Consider the following 19,591-nt stretch of genomic DNA (forward strand, 5'->3'; position numbering starts at 1 on the left):
CTGTATATTGTATGATTCTATTTTTAGGACATTCTGTAAAAAGCAAAACTTTGGAGATGGTAAACAGATCAGTGGTTACCAGGGATTTGGGAGGAAAGGAGGGTAGAATAGGTGAAGCGCAGAGATTTTTTAGGGTGGTGGATAGACTCTGTATAACACCATAAAGGTGAACACGTGACACTACATATGTCAAAATCAATGGAGTTTTACAGCACAAAGAATGTACCTTTATGTGTGGAAATTTAAACAAAATATTTAGGAGGTCAGAGGATCCCAAGAAGGAATGCAGACTGTGACAAAAGAATCTAACTATCACGAATATGTGAAATTACCTCACTGAAGGAATCGGGCAATAAAGATGCTGACCTAAGTAACTTTGAAAATGCGTAGAGACTGCAAAACTGAAGGCAAAAGCAGTTGTATGTAAGCATTGTGCTCTGATTGATAGTTTTTTTCCTAGGGGAGGTGCAGATAAACACTTCTGAAACAACATATGATATATTGGAATTGAATGATTAAATAAGTAGATGGTGGGAGGCAGGTTTCTCACTATTGAAGTGGAGGTTACAGTGAAGCAAGGAGAGTAGACTAGAGTGGTCTATGTGGTGATGTATTAGAGTTGCAAACATCAGTATGAACTCATGTTTAGCTTAATATAGATACAGATGTATGCATATACATCAATATTATAGATATGTATATATACGTAGGTTAGCATTCACACATATATGCCCTTGCTCTGTCAGTTGAAAGGGCCTAGGAATTACACCACAGGAACAGTGAACACATGTGGGACCTGGACCTTGGTTTCTAATACCATTCTCCAGTAAAAACAACCATAGCTTCTTGAAGAAATGGCTGATCGTAGGACTGGGGTGGGAAATATAGGAGCCTGAAGAATCTTGTAACAGCAAGAGTTAAGGAAGTATTCAAAAAAGCTCCCATAATAATAGGGGTATGTCAAAAGGGCACGGGAGCCAACTGAACAAGTGCTTAAGGTTGAAGCTGGGACAATCTGAGCAAAATAAATAAAGTAGCATGGGATTATAACTAAAAGTATAAAATAAACATCCATGAATCTACACTGGTATAAATAAATGATGGAAAAAAATCAATGTGGAAAAAGACAAATCTATCACACAGAAGAATTTCAAATAATTTGTGTAGAATCTCCACCGTCAAGGAAGTGGAGCATAATTTCCCACTCTTTGAATAGATCTGCACATAGTGACTTCCTTTTGAAGAGTACAGTAGAAAAAGGAGGGGGGGGGGGCGAAGGAGTCACTTTACAATGAGGAAAATCGCAAATACTCCCTGAGCCAGATGATGAAGCTTCACATCAGTCGTGATAAATCATGTTGATATCATGCATCCTTGATATGACGTGATGAGAATGGCACTTTATCTCTGGTCTTCTTCCTGAAAATCTATAACACGGGTCTAGCCATGAGAAAAACATCAGACAAATCACAGCTGAGACATTCTACAAGCTTGTCAGTCTCCAAATAGCTGGCCCATCCTCTCCAAACTGGTTATCTATAACAAGGAAAGCCTGAGGAACTGTCCCTGCCAAGAGGAGCCTAATGAAACATAATGACTAAATGTAATGTTGGTATCTTGGATGAGATCCTAAAACACAGAAGAGACATTAGGTAAAAATGAAGAAAATCTAAGTAAAGTATGAATTTTAGTTAATAATAATGTGTCAATATTGGTTCATTAGCTGTGACAAATGTACTGTGCTAATATAAGATGTTAATAATAGGAAAAACTAGGTACAGGATATATGGGAACTTTCTGTACTATCTTTGCAAATTTTCTTTACATCTAAAACTATTTATCATGGGCTGAACTGTTCCTCACCCCTGCCCACAATGTTCATATGTTGAATTCTAAAGCCCTAGTACCTCAGAATAGAACCATATTTGCATATAAGGGCTTTAAAGAGGTGATTAAGTTAAAATGAGGCCATTAGGGTAGGGCGCTAAGCCAAAGTGACTGGTGTCCTTAAAAGAAAAGAAACACTGGGGTGCCTGTGCACAGAGAGATGGCCATGTGAAGAGGCAGCAAGAAGGCAGCTGTCTGCAAGCCAAGGAGAGAGCCCTCAGAAGAACCCAACCTTGCCAGGACCTTGATCTTGGGCTTCCAGACTCCAGAACTCTGAGAAAATAAATGCCTGTTGTCTAAGCTAGCCAGTCTGTGGTATTTTGTTATGGCAGCTCTAGGAAACTAATATACTATTTCTAAAATAAAAGATTGTTTTCAAAAACAACATTGGCATTCTTTCTGTTCCCAACCCAGAGCTTTTGCCTGGAACGCTTCTTGTAATTCAGATTTTAGCTTAAAATCAACAGAGAGTAGTATTCTCTGGCTACGCAATTCTCTACCGCAGTATCCTATTTTACTTCTCTGAGTGAGGCTGACCACCAATAGTTTTATTATTATTATTATTATTATTATTATTATTATTTGTTTATTCATGTATTGCCTGTCTTCCTGCAGCAGAATATGAGTTCCTTGAGAGGCTGTCATGTTCACTGCTGAATCCACCAAATGCCACCATCAGTACTGACTACATGGTAGACACTCAGTGGTATTTGTTGAATGGACAATGAATCCCCCAGGAGTCTAGGGACTCTTGATTTGGATGACTTAACTCTATCATTAGACTAAAAGCACCTTTATGAGTCTTTCTAAGTTAACCGGGATCTAGAGGGTGAGCAGACTACAATCAGGGTAGCCCAGGGCATTAGATTTTTGGTATGTTTGGACTCCACGTAAATAAGTAAATCAAGCCTGGGTCTAAACCAGGAATGGAGGCTAGGGAGATGATGTCTTAGCCAGAGCTCTCACAAAGCTTCAGAGACTGGGGAAAAAAATCAAGTCAAAATAAGGCCATAGTAATGGTCAAAGGAGGTATGTATGCAGAGGGTGGGGGAAGGGAATTTCTCTCAGGGATCAGGGTAGATGGTGACAACTGATTCTCATAGTGGACCCAGGCTTTGTTGTAAAGCCCAAAGGATCCTTCCAGATGAGGTAAGAGATCCCAGAAGCCAGGCCTCAAGCCCCAAGATAAAGAGGCTTGTCTGAACTAGGGTCTCCAGACAGGTAGCTGGGGTCAGGGCTGGACTCGGCCTCTGGAAGACGCTGAATGCATAAAGGGAGAGCCCAGATCCCAGAAGCTCTGTAGCAGGCCAGCCAAACAGTAAGATAATCCAGAGAGAAAATGGCTCAGTGCTCAGTCAAGCCCTGAGACTGTCCATACTCACCCAGACCCTGGGTGGGACAATGGGATATTCCTACTTACTATTGGCAGTTGTTCCAGGGAACCACTGCCTTAGTGCATTTTGTGCTTCTATAACAACATACCCAGGACTGGGTAATTTATCAAGAACAGAAATTTGTTTTCTCACAGTTCTGGAGGCTGGGAAGTCCAAGATGATGGCACCAGCAGGTTCAGATGTTTGGGGAAGGCTACTCTCTGCCTCCAAGATGGTACCTTGATGCCACATCCTCTAAAGGGGAGGAACACTGTGTCCTCATATGGCAGAGAGGTAGACAATCAAGCTAACTGAACACTGTGGGAAGCCTCTTTTATAAGGGCCTTACTGCTATTCATGAGGGAGTAGCTTTCATGGCCTCTTAAAAGCCCCGTTACCTCTTAATACTGTCACATTGGCAACACCTGAATTTTTCAGGGGACACATTCAGACCGTAGCAACCACTAACCCAACTGTTAGTGACTGGGCCTGAATAGAGCTAAAGCAGCAACTAGGGAACATGTGGACAGTATAGAAGGACCTCAGCAGACAGGGGCATATGGGTCTGGGAGGCAGTGGTGTCTATTGAGGGGTGGATGGACAAGCTCCGCCTCCAAGCAGAAACATGTAAGAAGGCATGTTTAAATGAAGGCCATGTAAAAGAGCTAAAGAGGGAGCTATGAGCCAGGTAAGTCTAGACTCATTTCTAGCATGTTGAAGAGAAAGGCAACTTAGACCAAAACGTTTAAAATTTTATTTACAGGTTCTGTGGTCTCAAATCATTCTAATCCTTAGTTCTCTCACCTTTACAATGGTAGTAAAAATAATACTTTCCTTGCAGGATTGATGAAAGGCTTGCAGATAACGCAGGTATAACACCTAATACAGAGCTGGACACATACAAGATGCTTCATAAGTAGTGGCCGATATTATGATTTTATTAGTGCCACATGAGCAGGCTTGTTGCTTGGTTCTGTCAGTTTCTCTAAGGTAACTAGTCATAGAGCTCTTTGAAAGTGAAAGGAGGATGTGTACTTGTTTCAGTGCCATCTGGAAATGGAGAAGTGGCAAATCCGTTTCCTACTATATAGCCAGTTCTGTGGGGAGGCCAGGTGGGCAGACTGACTGGCAAGGTCACTGGTGGGGGGGAGTGTCATCCATGGGAGGGCCAAAGAGAGCCACCAAGACAGATTGGGGATGGGGGACAAAGAGACCCAAGGCTCTTTGATAACCTGCCAGGGCCCAGATTGGAGCCCCCAGAGGAAGAGAATGTTGTGAATGCGTAGCGTAGTTGTGTGCTCTCCTCTTTTTTTTTTTAATGTGGTTGATGCTGGGAAGTCATGGGAGGCATTTGGAAGACATAGTGAGGGTCAACTGCCCCTTACCCAGGTGGAGAAAGGGCAGAGAGGCCATCTTCTGCCACTCGTTTTTAAAGCATTTGTAGATCTTCATTTTTGCAGGACTTTCCTTTCAGAGAGAAGTGGCACTTGAGACCACTTGCCACCTGTTGAGGCTCTTCTCTGCTCACTCCAACAGGCCTCCTGGAGAGGTCTTGGCTAATGCGATCTGGGCCTTGGGATAGAGAATCCTCCTGTGCTTGGGAGGCTCACCACACCCAAGGATGGGGAGCCAGGAGCGCCATGTATCTCCACATTAGCTCACTTCCTTTGAGGCTGAAATCAAGAGGGAGACTTTGGTCCAAAGACTTTTTTTTGTAACCTTCTTGGACTCCATTTTTCACATCTGCTTCCAAGTCAAGGAGAAGGAGCACAGACCTGAGGGGTGGAGTGAATCCTAATCCAAGCTCTGAAACTGACCAGCTGGGGCCTGGAAGCAAGACTGTGGACCTCAGTCTGCACCACTTCCCCTCCCATCAGTGAAGTGAGAGGATCCATTGTGCTACCTTCTGCAGTCCCTTTCAGCTTTGGTGTTCACTGATTCTCTGATGAATTTCCCTTAATTTCTGCGTAGGAACAGAAAAGAGCATAGAAGATCCTTTTTTTGTTGTTTTGTTTTTGATAGGGAGTTTCACTCTGTCACCCAGGCTGGAGTGCAGTGGCGAGGTCTTGGCTCACCGCAGTCTCCGCCTCCCGGGTTCCAGCAATTCTCCTGCATCAGCCTCCTGAGTAGCTGGGATTACAGGCATCCGCCACCACACCCAGCTGAGTTTTGTATTTTTAGTAGAGACAGAGTTTCACCATGTTGGCTGGGCTGGTCTCGAACTCCTGACCTCAGATGATCCACCCGCCTTGGCCTCCCAAAGTGCTGGGATTACAGGTGTGAGCCACCGCACCCGGCCAGAACATCCTTTTAATTCTTATCTGGAGACTTAATCTATATGTTCATAATCAGTATTACCAATAAGGGCAGAATGTTCCAAAGTAGGGTCTGACTGCATTTTTAAACAATGCAATTTGCAGAGCTCCACTCTTCTACTCCTTAGTCTTATGTGAAGCACACACTTGGACTAAAATGGTTATTGCTTTATCATAATTTGGGGATCTCTATCAGAGATGATTTAGGCCAGAGTTTCTCACCCATGGCACTATCAGCATTTTAAATTAGATTCTTCTCTGTGGTGGGGGCTGTCCTGCGCACTCTGGGATGTTCAGCAGCATCCCTAGTCCATTTGGGCTGCTGTGACAAAATACCATTAACTAGGTAGTTTATAAACAACAGAAATTTATTTCACAGTTCTGGAGGCTGAGAGGTCCAAGATCAAGATTCAGTGTCTGGTGAGGGCCTGTTTCCTGGTTTCCTAGATGGTGCCTTCTTGCTGTATCTCTCCTGGTGGAAGGGCCAAAGCAGCTCGCCAGGAACTCTTATAAGGGCACTAATCCCATTCATGGGGTTCTGCCCTTATGGCCTAATTCCCTTCCTAAAAGCCCCACCTTCTAATATGGTACGTTGATGATCAGGTTTTAACATACGAATTTTGCGGGAATACAGCCATTCAGACCATAGTACCTGGCTTCTGTTTAATGGATGTGACACCGTCTTCTCCCCACAGTTGTGAAAACTAAAATATCTCCAGACATTGCCAGATGTGCCCTGGAGGGAAGAAAATCACCCTAGTTGAGAACCACTGATTTAGTTTTAATTGGGTATGTATTTTAAAAGGCAGAAAAATAAGTATAGAATCAAACTTAATTAAGCAAATGCCTCTAAAGCATACTGAATTTTTTTTAAAAGAGGTAATAGTAAAATTTGAAGTTGCGGAAATGTAGGACTTGCTTTTAAAGCTCATATCTTACATACATAGTAACCACATATAGCTTCTCAACTGTACTTGAGATTTCTTCGATCAGGAAATAAGACCCTCCACCTTTTCTTTCCTGAAGATATCACCTACAATTCTAAGTAATATTGGATGACTGGATGTTAATGTACTATGCCTTCATAATTTCTAAAGAAATGTCTGAATAAGATATTAAGCTCACATAAATAGTATTTTCTTGCTATGGCTCTAGTAAAGCCTTAACATCTGCACAGACTGGTAAAGACTTCATCACATGCCCTCTTTCTTTTTCCATTTCCAAGATGCTTATTACACCAAGGCTGATGTTAAAAAGATTTCTTGTCATCTGCTCTGATTACTGTTTTGGGGGAGGAGAAAAAATAATGAAGAGAAGAAGAAAAGAAAAAAACCCCAGAAGAACAGGATCTGTCTTTCCTGTATTTTGTGTTCCTGAGAGCTGATAGAGAACAAATTGTGAAATATGGGAGGCTTTGCCCAGCATTCAGGCTGAAGTTGCCTTAAAAGGAAAGTATGGCACGTTATACATTTCCCACTTCCTTCTTTTTTAGTTTCCTTTTAGCCATTCTCAGAAATGTAAGCAGGAAGAAAATAGCAATCAATTATGTTTGGAAACAACTGAAGTTAAATCTGACTGATATTTGTTTATAAAACTAAGCATCATTTTATTTTCAGTACACTTTCAGTTCCTCTTTTGCCCCTAACATTCTAATTGCCATGGTGAATATGTTTCCTTTAATCCAGGCCTGAATACTGAGATAGTTCACAGCCCCTGGTTGTTATTTCTTGATGAAGTCTTTCCTAGTCAGCTCCTTTTTTCTTCCCGTTGCCTTCCTTTAGTCCGAGTTTTCATAACCTCTGGGCCCTCCACTTTGCAGTTCAATCTGTGAGGTTAATGACCTCACACCTTTTTCATTATATTCATGCCTTCATTCACCGGACAAATAGTTCCTGGGCCCCTATTCTAGGCCAGACACTGTTCTAGGCTCGGGAAATACGGCAGTGAATAAAGCAGACAAAACCCCCTTTCCTCATGGAGTTTACACTACCCAAGGGAAGAGGGCAGTGGATAGAGACATTTTACAAAGTAAATAAATCATATCACATGGTAGAATATGGTAGATGTAATGAAAAAAGTAGAACAGGGAAGGGAGATAAGGAGGTATATGGGGTGTGTGTGTTTGCATGTGTACATGCGTGCTCATGTGTGTGACCTGTGTGTATGGAAAGGGTAGGCTGCAATTTTAGATATGGTGATAGGGAAGGCTTCACTGAGAAAGTGACATTTGACCAATGACATGAAGGAGTAGCCAAACATGGAGATACTTGAGGGAAGAGCAGTCTAGGCAGAGGAAACACATGTGAAAATGCTTGAAGCATGCCTGGTATATGAAGAAGAGTCTGAGGAGGCTGGTGTGGGAGAGGAGGAGATAAGGTGACAGTTGATAGTGGTGGAAGGGGCAGACGCTGCAGAGCCTTGCAGGCCCTTGCAAGGACTTTGGCTTTTATCTGAGAGAGAGGGGATGCTGCTGGATGGTTCTGAGAAGAGAATGGTGTGATCTGACTTTCAGGTTAATAGGATCATGTCACCAAGTCGTCATATCACTTCCCCTACTTAAATCCACCACTTGACAACATATAATCCCTTTATCCACGGAGACAAATACAAACTCATCTTCCCTGCCCCTAATCAAGAATGTTTCCAGTCCCCCTGCACAAGCCCTCTGCACTCTCAGTAAACAGTGACCGCCTCCCTGCCCCCTTCACATTCTACCCGTCCTTCAAGTCCAAGCTGAAGTTTCTTTTTCCCGAAAACCTTTGCCACCTCAAAATTGATCTCTCTCCTCTGACCTCCTATTGTATTGATTATTTATCAATAAATACAATATAATATATGGACTTGACCATATATTATCTGGACTTCACCATATATTATATTGGATTGTTTTCTAAGTAGGCATTGAAAGGTTTATAGAACTTGAGACCTAGAAGAGTCTCAAGAATCATCTCTTTTGATTCCTTCATTTTACAAGTGAGGAAATGGAAGCCCGGCAATGTTTAGGATATTGCCAGATTCACTCAACTAGCTGTTTAATGTGTACATTGCCTTTCTCAATGAAATTACAAGTACATTAAGGAATGATATCATGCCTTATATTTCTCCAAAATCTATAATAGTGGTTAACATAGTACTCATGTAACAGACACTTATTAAGTTCAATTAAATGTAAGAATAAATTGATTTTTAGTTGGTTTGGTTTTAAAGGAACATTGTAGGACGTTAATTGATCAACCACATTTTGAATTAATAGATGTTCTAGATGCAAAAAAAGCTATGTAAAATACTTGTATGTAATTTGGCTTTGAATTTTAGGGACTTGCCTGTGAATGTAGTTAGATGGGAGAATGAGAAATTTTGCCTTTCTTGGAGGTTTTTGTTCTGATGTAATGGTGAAAGGTAATTCTATCATCTCTGCAAAACATGGCTCTTTTTCTTGCTTCAGCAAGATTTATCAAAGCAGTTTGGATTGAAAGCAAATGGTTTTTGACCATTCTTTGTCTACAAGGGAGAGACAATCGTGGCAGCATCCCATCCTCTGAGCTGTTTTTTGTTTGTTTGTTTGTTTGTTTTGTTTTGTTTTTTGAGAATTAGTGATTTTGATTGCAAGTGTGAACTTGTGGTATTCACAGATGTTGGTGGCCTATCAGGACTATTTCAGGAGACCTAATTTATCCTTTGACCAAGAAATATCCTGACTGGGGCCTGACTTGAATATATAGCTCCGTGTGGGGGTGATGCCAAGGCTCTGTTCCAGTAATAACTGCTCAATGAAACAAGGAGGTTTCCAAGAGTCTGTGGCCCAGAACCTACACTTTTTACACTTAACCTTTACGATGTAGACCCATCCAAACAAATCAGTAATGACTTTCCAGTGTTTTAATCTTCGCCGATAAATTCAGCACTGTTTTGAATTTGGCCTGCAAGTGACCAAAACAACAGACTGAAGTAGAGAAAGCGAATTCAGCCTGCCCTTGCTATTCATGCACTGCAGCCAAAACAAAGCTCCTGAGGTTTGAAATGACTTGGAGAAATCCTGCTGGTTTTAGAGAACTCTTTTAAAGCCCAATACTAGTGACCCATGGCCTGGCCTATGACTAGCTCACTTAACTTAGTTGATCATAGCATGATTACAGTAATGCTGAGAAGAAGGATGAAACACCTGAATGAGCCAAGTAGCTTGATTTATGGCTAAACACTGGATTCTTACTCTAAGTAGTCATCCAACAGCTGAATATCAGTGGTCACAAATCCAAGATAAAATGTAAATGGCTCAATGAACCCATCAGAAACACAATCTTACTGAAAGAGAATCCAGGTAGTATATTTATCTGAAAGAGAAAATGAAAGACCTGGTATTTTTGGTGCATAATCTAGGAAATGTATTCTGTGTCATATTTTGTTTATGAGTGTATAGTTCTCTAGCTAATCCAAATGATTGTTATAATTTTACTCCTTTAGAATTATCAAAAGCTTCATACATTTATTTTCATTCTTAAGATATGGATAATTCTTCTTTGCAAATTGTCTTTAGAATTCACAATTAAAAATTTTTAGTTGAGGTATAATTTACATAAAGTAAAATTCACTAATTTTCACTGCATACTTCTGTGAGTTTAGATAAATGTATATATTTGTATAATCACCATCACAATTATGATATGGAACATTGCCATCTTCCCAAAACCTTCTCTCATTTTAGCACACTTTTGCTATTACTGTTATTTGGTGGCAACTGTTTCAGTGGATTGACTTCGTAGGAAGTGAAAAAAGCATAGGGAGCCAAGTCTGGCGGCTAAGGCGGTTGTTGATCACATGGAGTGATGCATCTCTGAGTCAAAAACAAAATGTGACTATAAAGTCATGGGCTCTGTTTTTTGATAAGGCTTGTAAACTGGTTATGATGGTCATTTCAAAGTTGAACTTCAAAAATATTTTGAACAAATGATTAGATATATTTTTATAATAAACCTTAGAAATGTTGCCCAATGTGGCTACCACTTTGAAGGGCAAGATTTATTTGGTTCCTTAATAGACACCTGGTATTTGCAGATTTAACATTTTGTGGAGGGTGGTGGGAGAAGGAGGGAGAGGATTAGGAAGAATAGCTAATGGATACTGGGCTTAATACCTGGGTGACGGGATGATCTGTGCAACAAACCACCATGGCACACATTTACCTATGTAACAAACCTGTACATCCTGCATATGTACCCCTGAACTTAAAATAAAAGTTGGAAATTTTTTAAAAAGAAAAGCATTTTGTGTATTTAAAAGAACCCCAAGTGTGAGATAGAAAGAAATCTGTAGTTTTGCCAAAGCATAAAATTGAATCTTGAATTTACAAGCTAAAATGGGTTCCGAGAGCAAGTGGGTCTGCTAGTGAATGAGCCACGCCCACTGCTCCCAATTTCAGAGGACCTTGAGAAAGGTCCATTCCAAGTCTGGACCAGGGAATGCTCACACTGTGATTTTTTTTTTTAAGGCAACTTCTTTAGAAATGGCTCCCCAAAGAAAGTCAAGTGCTAGTGTCAGAGATGGAAGTGAAGACGACTAAGAAAGTAATTCTACCTAACCCGAAAAATGGAAGTATTGACCAGATTAAAGGGTGGTTAGGTCAAGGCCATGAATGAATTTACCATACGAAAATAAGAAAAAAATTTTTAAATTATTTCAGAGAAAAATATGACTAATGCGAAATCACTCCTTAAGAGGGAAATAAGTCATTAGGGGTTGAAGAGATCCCTTACATTTTCAGTCATATTTATATTATGAAGCACAAGGCAAATTATATGCTATTGTATTTCTGAATTTGGGAGTTCATGGATACTGAGGGTTTATTCTCTAGATTCTGTTGTGTTCATTCAGATACCAGTATCATTAAATATAGTTGTACCTGATATGCAGCCAAGAATTTGAGGGAAGTTGACATTTGAAAAAGAGAATCTGTAGAGCTAGAGATAAAGAGAGTCCTTTGGACACTTTCTGTAGTTTGGTCCACAATCACCAAATGAGAGTTGATTGAGAGGGGCCTGGGAGATTGGCGATGAGTCGTAGTTGCAGTGCAGTTTAGGTAGCTCAGAAGGTACAGTGAGAAGAGTTAGTAATTAGAGGAGATAACTCAAAGAGATTGGAAGCTGGTGGTTGTTCCACTTTTTGAGAGCTAGAAAGGAAAACTGGGATATGAAGAGACTGTGAAACTAACCCCTCAGTCCTGAATACGTGGACACATATCATAATTCTAAGGCTTTCTTGTTCTAAGATAGAACTAGTTAACAGTAGAGACAGGAAATACGGATTTTTATTTTCTTATCTGTGATTATGGGTGATTCCATATCTTTATCTGGAAATCAAAATGAATAGAGTAGCATGATTGGGATGTTTGACTGACTGCCATATGCTGGGTGCTCTTCTAGGCCTCTGGAAACAATGAAAAGCCATAGGCCCTGCTTACAAGGCACTTTTAATGGTAAAAAGACAGACATGAAAATGAACGGTGAAAATTCAGTGGGAGTTGCTGTGATGAAGATCATGTACCAGATGCCATTAGAACCTCAGGAGAGTGAGCCCCTAAGTCAGCCTCAAGATACTTAGGCCTGTTGATTCTCTAACTGACCTTGTTCCCTCATTTGGAGAAAAGGAGATGATGCTAAGGCCCTGAAATTAAATGACTTTCCTCATCATCTGTTACCTAAACTGCTTGGGTGTCCTCCTAACCACCTTCTGCTTACTAATCTCTTGATTCTCTGATCCATTTTTAAAACCCATGCTCCATTTTCCTCTTAAGACCCTGGGTGGATCTGCACTGCCTGCACAGTAAGTCCAGAGTCCCTACCATGATTTCAGAGCCACCATCTACCTCCCTGTCACCACAGTCCCCCACAGACTGTGCTTCAATTCCCCTGGCTACTCTCCTGCCTGTGTGTGCTGCCACGCATTTCCTACTTCCAGCTTTTGCTCGTGTTTTCTTGCTCATCTTCTCCACCTATCAAAATCTAACTAATTTCACCCAATGCTCTGCTCAAATGCTGCCTTGTCCATGAAGCCTGCTCTAATCCTCTCAGTTCAATTTAATTATTGATTCCTTGCATTTCCACAACACTCATTTGCAGACTTCTCTGACAGTAGTTGTACTTCGTTTTGATTGCGGCTCATGTTTCTATGTCTATCTTTTTCACTAGATGGCAAATCCCTGGAAGGCAGGGACTGTATCTTTCATAACCCACTGATCTCATACCCAGTAGTTAATAAAAAAATCTTCATCAAATGCTGTTGAATATTGCCCAAGGTGAGATGTCAGTGGCAGATCAAGGTCTGAAAACTTGGTTTATTTATATTTCTATCAAAATTTTAGGAACTCCAATATGTTACTTAACATGTGTCTACTCCATCAGGTGCTTCACCTTGGAAACACTTCTTTGTGAGTCGGTGGTGCGGAATCGCCGGTACAGTCAGGGCTGCCAGTGTTTATGGTGGCAGCGAGGTTGAGGAGGTGGTCGGGGAGGGATGTGTTTATGTAGAGCTTGCTTTTCTCATCTACAATAGGCCCTGTGAATATTTGAAGGGGAGTCTGGAAGCTGTTTCCTATGAGGGAGGTTAAGTTGAAATGCAAGAAGTAAAGATTAAGGAATATTAACATAAAATCTGTATTGTGAATTCTTTTACATAAATATGTTACTATTGCCAGGAGAAGTGGTGTCAGGGAGCTTTTCATATGTCTACATTTTAATACCCAAATGGAAAGTTTGCTGTAAATGATCAAATGTGGAAATTCTGCATGCTTATAAAGGTCCTTGACAAAAGAATGTGCTGAAAGAAGAAAGAGAGAGAGAGAGGGTGTGTGTTCATTTCTCCAAGCATAATTTTCTGATGCAAAAATGTGGGGAAGCAGAAGGGAGCAGGGGTGAAGTGAGGAGTGACTGGTTCCATCTTGAGTATTTTAAATCAATCTCTCTCTCTTCCCGCGCCGTGCCTCTCTGTCTGTCTACCTACCTACCTACCTATTCTGTGGTGGGGATGGTGGGAGTGCGTTACAAATCCTGGTCAGCCCATCATTATCTGGTATGCAGTGGAGGGTCTGCAAAGGGGAGAAGGAGACTGCAAACCTGTCCTCCCTTCCACTCAGCAAGCTCCTTCCTCTACAGGTTATCAAGATCAGTGTTGGGTTCCTGGACCATTCACCTGAGGTCTCCAATTCACTGGCTGGCTGGCTTTGCTCCGTCTCCATCCCTTCCTACCCTGGCTGGAATGGAAGGGCCGGCACCCTCTACTTCTGTTTCTCTTGCTCTGCTTTTGTTTTCTGTCGGGTCTGGCTGTAGTCACTTGAGTGCTTCCAGGTAGGTTTGGGGTAGCACGCTGCTCTGCTTGCTACCCTGGGACTGGAAAATGCTGGTAGGATACAGCCTCCTCTGTCCTCCAGACATCAGCGGTGGGATTTGCTGTCTGTACTCCCGCAACCACTAAAGTGTGTGCAAATGAGGGCACTTAAATGGTCATGTCTGCTGAAAAAGTTCTTACTCAGAGATGGTAGTTATGAGCTGGCTTCTGGAGTGGAACTACAGGATTTCAAGCCTATTCTTCCTCTCAAGGTGGCAGAGTACTTGACCTCCTTAGGGTCCTCATCTGTAAAATGGGGCTAACAGAACCCACCTCAGGGCGTTTGTGAGGATTAAGTAAATTAATACAGAAACAGCACTGAGAGAAAGTCTGGCCCATAACAAGCACTATGTAATCATCAAACTGTTACTACTGTAAGAATGGTTCTGCCCGCTGACTTGCCAAGGGTTATTAGTAACCTTCTTGACCCAAGGAGAAACTGAGGCAATGAGATAAAGCAGCCGGGTAATGGGGGTCAAATTGAGTCCCTAGTGTTGTTTAACTTCAATTGCAAATAAACCTTGTATGGGCTCTGGTGTACACTTCACAGATTCTTTTTTTTTTTTTTTTTTTTTTTTTTTAAGACAGAGCCTTACTCTGTTGCCCAGGCTGGAGTGTAGTGGCACAATCTTGGCTCACTGCAATGTCTGTCTCCCAGATTCAAGTGATTCTCAGGCCTCAGCCTCCCCAGTAGCTGAGACTATAGGCATGTGCCCCCACGCTAGGCTAATTTTTGTATTTTTAATAGAGACGGGGTTTCACCATGTTGGCCAGGCTGGTCTTGAACTCCTGACCTCAGGTGATCCACCCGCCTTGGCCTCCCAAAGTGCTGGGATTACAGGCATGAGCCACTGTGCCTGGCTTTTCTTTTTCTTTCTTTCTTTCTTTCTTTCTTTCTTTCTTTCTTTCTTTCTTTCTTTCTTTCTTTCTTTCTTTCTTTTTTTTTTTTTTTTTTTTTTGAGACAGGGTCTCACTTTTCACAGAATCTTGAGGAAGGATAGACGCCCTAACGTGACTTGAAAGTCATGTGGAGCCTGGGGTGTGTATCTGTGGAGGTGTCTTTTTGGGAAATAGAAGTTGACTTTAAATACAAGTATGGCAAGAAAACAACAGAGTGAGATCTGAATGCAGCACAGGGCTGGCCGAGAGGCAGGGAGGCTGTTTCCTCTTTGCCCGGGCATTTGACAAAATCAGTTCCAAACCTGTGCCAACCAGAATCCAGTCCTGCAGACACTGTGATTTTGTAATTTGCTTGCATCTGTGTTTTGCTAAAAGCTTTCAGTTTTAGATGCCCTCAAGAACTCTTCAGGCCTGGCAGGAGAGGCACACTCTCTCACCACCTTATGTACGCAGCCTCATGATGGCAGATCTCATTTGGGAAACTGCCAGGGATGAAGAATAGAATGTGTGTGTGTGTATGTGTGTGTGTGTGTGTGTGTGTGTGTGTGTGTGTGTGTGTGTGTCCCCCTTAAAAAGAAAACTAACAATATTTTTTCCACATTATTTTTCAAAAGGGGACTACTGCAGGCTGCAGGGAAATAGGGTAAGATTGTATTTTAATGCCAGCTTGATTCTCAATCCCTCTTCCTTCCCCTGTTTCCCAAATGCTACCCTCAGGAAGGGCACCAATGAAGAGACAGAAAGGTGGCCTCGGGGAAGAGCTGTGAATTTTGAGGGGGTGACTGCCTTCATCGAACACCTATAACTCCTCCTTTTCATCATCTGCTTCTCCTCTTTTTACTTAGCAGTGAGGAATTCCCAAATATTTATGAAGTGCCCCTCAGAGAAAAAAAGAGCCTCTCTTTTCCATTGTTGCTGTGTTGTTGCTTCTAATATTAGGACTTTTTTCGATTTTGATCCTCACTTTAAGTATAATTAAATTTCTTCACAATTGTTAAAAATGGTATGAATATTCTTTTATTTACCAGAATATATCTGTGTCTACATGCATATCCGTGTTCGTGTCTATATCCCTCAGATAGATCTTTATTCTTCATGTCTCTTTTTTAATTCTTGATGTAGCCTCAGCTTGTATCCAGGAGGGCTAGTGCACTTGATTCGTGGCAAGTCAGGAGCGCTGTATCATAGTCATTCAAGAAGATGCAGTGTTGTGAACACTTTTTCCTTTCATGATGGGTATTTTTGTCATTCTTAAAGCCTGTTAACCAAAGACTTCTCATTGATGTAAAAAAATTTGTTAAAATAATGCTGGACTCCAATTTAGTGACAATAATGTTAGCATTCTTACTCTGTGAGTGACTGATCACTAGCCCACACCTCTGGTTACTGTGAAGATCCGCTGGTAGTCATCAGGCATCGGTCAGGAACACATAAGATAGTAAAAGGCTTTTCTGTGGCTAACAGATTCATATACATGAGTGGTAAGCCCATCCTATTAATAATCCTGTCAAACTAGAGACAAACCAAGTGAATGTAAATGCATCTTAGGAAAGGCAAAGGCAGGGACATATTCTGCCTGTTTTACCTTTGATGAGCTGACTCCACCATTTTTCTAACATGAAAAATCCTTGCATGTTTCTAGTTCCTAACATCTGGAGAATGGCAGGGGGTGTACTGCGCCGTGTTCTGCATGTGTTATAACCTAACGCGTTCATCATAAGTGGGGTGCTGGGTTAAAATGAATTTGAAGAAAAGTTCAAAAAATTGGAAGACTTTAAAAGATTCATTTTCGAAGAGTTAACAGGTACACATGATACATATTTCAAATGGTATGAAAGTGAATACGGTGAAAGCAAGGAGGAAGACTTGATTGGAAGCAATTTTTTCTTGGTTTGTTTCAAGCAGTTATTTTTTCGTGTTGACTGCACTGCCAAAATCATTTGCGTTCGAGGTGGTGGGTGAGTGGTGGTGGCTTTTTGTTTGCTTGGTTTTGGCTTTTGCTGATGGAAAAAGACATAAGTATAGTTATGATGCAAATGTTTTTCTTCAACTTAATTATGTTTCTTGGCCAGATAGTTTTTCACCAGTGCCCTCCCTTCCCCCAGTCCTGTGAGCTGTAGCCTTCTGTGCTTTTGTGTTCTTATGAGAACCTCAGTGGAGCTGGCAGTGGTGGTGTGTGCCTATAGTCCCAGCTACACGGGAGGATCCCTTGAGCCCAGGGGTTCTTGGCTAGCCGGGACAACATAGCAAGACTCTCTTTTCTCTAAAAATAAAATAAAAAAGAACCTCACTGGTAATAAGCAGGTGTACTTGTGACTAAAAATATAAAAAACACAGTTTAATAAAGAATCTCAGATAGATTAAAATAAAATAAAGAAATGATAGAAACAGTTATATATGTTAAGTTGCAAAAAGCACACCTTTGTTAGAACGTTTTGGCTAAAACTGCAGTTTTCTCATTCCGTTGTCTTTTTTAACATAAGACAGCTTTGAAGCAAAGCAGTTCAGATATAGGAGAGGACGTGAAGATATTAAGCTGCCATTATTCTCAAAGGCAGTTGCAGGGAACGTTGTAAAACATGGTGATGTTTTAGTCTTTTCTGCAGATTGTTATGGCCACAGAGGCTGCCTGAGCCATGCTTTATACTTATGGAAGGAAGAGCTTATAATAGCAGGAAAAAACAAAAATGAAACGGTTCAGCTCTTAAGTTCATACAGAATTCCAAACTTTCAGTATGTTTGTGTCATGAAAATCCAAATGGCTTATAAAATTCTGTGGTAATTACACAGATCATGAGACTGTCATTAAAAAAAAAAAAAAAAAAACTAACAGGGAGTTATTTTGGGTTTATAAAAACACTCATGGACTTCTACTTTTCAGTAACAAAGTGAAAGCAATTTAAGAGACAAGCTGTCTTGGAATGGTAGAATACTTTTACCCCTGCTAGATTTTTGTAACTTAATTATTAAAACAACAATGTTTTGTGTCTTTGGGGTCACTTGCTGTTATGTACTGGAGCAGACTTATGATTATGTACATTTCTTCCTAATTTTATATTCAGTAAAGCCAAGTTGGTACTTGAAATTGGCCATGCTGGGAGTATTTACACCATCAAAATTGACCAAAGGTACATAACAAGACTTCTCTTTCTTTTTTTACTTTTCCTGGAGAGCTAGTTGTTAGCTATTTGCCAGCATACCACTGGATTTAAAGCCTAATTGAGTTGCATTAATCAAGATATGGACGAAATCTAAAATAAGTAGAAGTACATCTCGTGTATCAATAAAACATAAAATAAAATTATAAATAAATAAATAAATAAAGTAAAAGAATCATTGTTTGGAATTCAAACATTGTATAAAGCGGCAAAAAACCTGGTGGAGAACTAGACGTGGCATTTGTGGCAGTTACCACAAATTGTAAAAATTATGGTTTTTAAAGAAATTTTTGTTTATCTTTATTCTAAAAATAAATGGACACATGTGCAGAAAGTGCAGGTTTATTACATAGGTATACATGAGCCATGGTGATTTGCTGCACTTATGGACCCGTCCTCTAAGTTCCCTCCCTTCACCCGCCACCCCCCAACAGGCCCTGGTGTGTGTTGTTCCCCTCTTTGTGTCTGTGTGTTCTCATTGTTCAACTCCCACTTACGAGTGAGAACATGTGGTGTTTGGTTTTCTGTTTCTGTGTTGATTTGCTGAGGATGATGGCTTCCAGCTTCATCCATGTCCCTGCAAAGGACATGATCTCATTCCTTTTTATGATTGCATAGTATCCCATGGTGTATATGTACCACATTTTCTTTATCCCGTCTATCATTGATGGGCATTTGGATTGGTTCCATTTCTTTGCTATTGTACATAGTGCTGCAGTAAACATATGTGTGCATGTGTCTTCATAGAATGATTTATATTCCTTTGGGTATATACTCAGCAATGGTATTGCTGGGTCAAATGGCATTTTTAAAAATATGGTTTTCAGTGGGTGCGGTGGCTCATGCCTGTAAAAATATGTTTTTCAGTTATTCAGTCATGAATGACCTAGTCTTACCATTTTGGATGGAGTGAAATGAATCATATTGTTGTCAAGTGAATGTCAGCCATATGGCAGGGTTGTCTCCTGTGGAACGTAGCCATCATCATCTCTTAAAATGACAGACTACCTCCGGGAGGCTCTAAGAGTTACGTGACGTTTCTTCCTTGACCTCAAAATATTACTAGTTCTAGTTGCTAATATTGTACAGATACAGAATTTGAGGTATGAGGAAACATAGAGTCCAAATAATAAATAAAGATCAGATTACTGCTTTTATAATTGTCTCCAATGCCTCCCCATCATGGCTGGGGCACTTTGAACAAGAATAGTTACTTCTATTATTGGGATTCTCTGAGCTAATAGTCTGACCCAAGGTATAATGCCATTTTACCAATGCATTTCGAAAATTTGACACAAGGGATTATTGGCCAAGGAAAATAGAAAGTGAATATCTGTTTATTGGCAACTGCTTCATACCAATGTTTCATTGTCGACCATGTAAACAAGATACCATGGTTCTTCTTCTGGCCAATTGCACTTACTTAATTACTAGTTCTTGTACCCTCGCTACTGGTCTGTGGACCAGTAGCTTTGGCATCAAATAGGAGATTTCTACAAACACAATCTTGGGGACCATTCTAGACCTCCCAAATCAAAATGTGTTATTTCACAAGATCCCTAGGAGATTTGTCTGTATGTGT

General features: G+C 40.8%; 2 protein-coding genes across 5 annotated transcripts in view; both read left to right on the top strand.

Annotated features, from left to right (window-relative positions):
- Positions 1-19,591, top strand: part of MAML3 (mastermind like transcriptional coactivator 3) — a 436,667-nt gene that overhangs the window by 171,952 nt on the left and 245,124 nt on the right. The gene's annotated exons all lie outside the window — the stretch shown is intronic.
- Positions 1-19,591, top strand: part of NDUFC1 (NADH:ubiquinone oxidoreductase subunit C1) — an 829,703-nt gene that overhangs the window by 144,361 nt on the left and 665,751 nt on the right. The window contains exon 1 of one of the 4 annotated variants that reach the window (XM_050790285.1): positions 1,262-1,271. The exons of 2 other annotated variants lie outside the window; for them this stretch is intronic. The gene's annotated coding sequence lies outside the window, so the exon portion shown is untranslated. Of the gene's footprint in view, positions 1-1,261; positions 1,272-19,591 lie in introns of those variants that run through there. One more of the 4 variants, XM_050790287.1, reaches the window with a different exon arrangement.

The sequence above is a fragment of the Macaca thibetana genome, chromosome 5, assembly GCF_024542745.1.
Source record: "Macaca thibetana thibetana isolate TM-01 chromosome 5, ASM2454274v1, whole genome shotgun sequence".
In the NCBI taxonomy this organism is placed as follows: domain Eukaryota; kingdom Metazoa; phylum Chordata; class Mammalia; order Primates; family Cercopithecidae; genus Macaca; species Macaca thibetana.